General features: G+C 39.1%; 1 long non-coding RNA gene across 1 annotated transcript; it reads right to left on the bottom strand.

Annotated features, from left to right (window-relative positions):
* Window positions 1–819: 819 nt before the first annotated feature.
* Window positions 820–1730, bottom strand: LOC125910121 (uncharacterized). The gene is made up of 2 exons (XR_007453859.1): window positions 1279–1730; window positions 820–1049 (listed from the first exon to the last, which is right to left on the bottom strand). It is a non-coding gene; the product is annotated as an uncharacterized LOC125910121 (long non-coding RNA).
* Between the last annotated feature and the right edge of the window lie 762 nt (window positions 1731–2492).

The following is a 2492-nucleotide window of genomic DNA, read 5'->3' as shown; positions in this document are numbered from 1 at the left end:
CTCACCAAAGTGGCCAGCCTCTTCAGAAACCCAAACTCCCCTAGGGAGCAAGAGTGCTGACGATTTAGAAGGGAAATCAGGGCTCTATCCCTTCACCAAATCATTCTAGCAAATGAATAAATCAGTGAATGCAAATCATGATTAGAGTCTAGCCTTTCAACTCAAATCATATAAGAAGATCCAAGTAATAACCAAACCAACAGGGAAAAGAGTCCAGAAGATTTTGCTCATACCATTTTTAAGCAAGTGGGAGCCCCTAATAGAACTGCCCTCAATTAGAGATAAGCAAGCAGGAAAAAACACAGCAGGTAACCTATGCAAAAAAGCACCTACAAAAAAGCCCACAGTAGATAAAAGATGAATGAAGAGAATTCTTCTGAAATTTTACTCTAGGAAACAGAAGAATGGCAAAACCTTGGACTAGTGAGGAGCTGGTGCTCAGCCCTTTCATGCTCGGCTGGTGGTGACATAAATTGATCCAGCCTTTTCAGAGTGCACAAGGATGGAAAGAATGCACGTTTTAAACAAGTGCACCTTTGACCCAGCAATCCCACTTCTTGTAATTTTCCTCAAGACAATAATTGCCAACGCATACAATGATCTAAAGACGAGGATTTCATTTCAGTTTTGTTTGCAATAGTGAAAAATGGGTGTTCACCTAAATAATCATGAATAGGGCTAAATCACTGGTTAAAGAAATTGTGGCACATTTATATAGATAATATATAAATGATAATGTAAATCTTTATTTGATGACATGGAAATTTGCCTATGACACATGTAACTGAGTGCAAAAAGGGAGACAACGGAACAGCATGATCCCATTTGTATAATGTTTTAATAGGTGCACAAAGAGAGCTGTCTGGAAGGATGTTCACCCCAACAGTTGTATTTTACTTTATTCTTTGTATATTTCAATATTTATAATGAGCATGAATTTTATCAGAATAAATCTCTTTTCAAAACAAAGGAAGAAAAAATGTGGTAGAATTCACTCCATCTACCAGATGTGATGAGATCCAGCGTTGACAAGTGGAAAATGGCAGTTACTGTGGGGAATCATAAAGAATGACATAAGCATATGTTAAACAATCTATTTCAATTTAAAACATGTAGATGAACACCCATTCACTGTTTGGTTTTGTTTTTTTTTTTTTGATTTAAGGAAAGACATTTTATTTTTCTGTGTCATAAACCTACAATCTGAGTGCAGGATTCTTCTAGATCTTTCTCCCTAACATTTGTCTATATTTAATTTGATACTGATTTTAAACTTACCTTTAACGAGTCAAGATTCATTCTGTTATTTCTCTTCCTTGCTCGCGTCTAGATTAAGAACAGAAAAGTTGGAAACTTGCTTTCTCAACCTTCTCTTTAGCAAGGGTGGCCATTTAACAAAATTCTGGTCAATGAGACATTGGCAGTCTACTGAGGGTTTCTGGGATTGTCTTAGCTTTCAGCTTCCATTTTAGCTGTCCAGTCAGTTACCACCATTTTATTCCGTTGTTCCTATTTCCTTACTTCTTATACCACTGGATCTGGGCATTGCTGGCTTTGCCAGACATCGCTGTAGATTCTGTAGGACTCCTTCACTCCACTGCATTAATTGGAAACGGGCATTGCATCTGCTGGGCACTGCTGTAGTGTGCATGCATGATTGCTGCTGCTCCTGAACACTGTCCCCTCTGCCATGTGTTGCTGCCACTACCATCAACACCACTGCCAACATCCCAGACCTCAAGGTGTTAAAGCTGTATAGAGGTCTACAGTAAAATGGGGAGAAAGTGAGAAAGTGCTTCTACCCCTTGATATACCACACTCTGTTAAAGGATCGATACCCAAGTGAGGGCTGCTCATACCCTTCTGCATCCCTGAGTATCTAGCAAAAGAGTCCTTTCCTTTTAACTTACACTATTGCTGTGACCCGAGCCACGGGAGACTGGCTGGGCAGGTGCGAGCGATGGGTACCCAGCTATATTTGGAATTTCTTCTCCTCCCTGAAACCCAAGTCTCTATTAATGAACCAGCTTGGTATACTTGACTCCTGCTGAGTGAATTCTCTCCGAGCAGACTCTTCAACCCCTCATGCTCCTCACAAACTCTCTAGATGTGTTTGGAATTTATTGGTGAGGACACTTACACCCAAGTGGTGCCTCCCATTGCAGGTGTTGGGTGGGGGGAAGGCAGGAGGGAAGCAGGTAAAGATTCCTAGGTGTTTTTACTTTTAAATAAATAAGTCTTATTTTATAACTATAAAATGAATACATACTTTAATGAAAAAAATATAAAATACATAGACAGAAAGACACCATGAAGAAAATGAAACCCACCTATAATCCCACTACTTAGAAATAATCACGAATAATGTCCTGATGGTTTGCACTCCTCCATTGTTTCACACTGTTAAGATCACCCTGTTTATATAATTTTACAGGCTGTTTTTTAATGACTCACCATTTATCATAAGCATTCTCCCTTGACACTAAATATTA

Source organism: Panthera uncia, assembly GCF_023721935.1.
Source record: "Panthera uncia isolate 11264 chromosome B3 unlocalized genomic scaffold, Puncia_PCG_1.0 HiC_scaffold_1, whole genome shotgun sequence".
NCBI lineage: Eukaryota > Metazoa > Chordata > Mammalia > Carnivora > Felidae > Panthera > Panthera uncia.
Note: the sequence above shows the minus strand (reverse complement) of the source record. Positions and strands in the feature narration are given on the sequence as shown.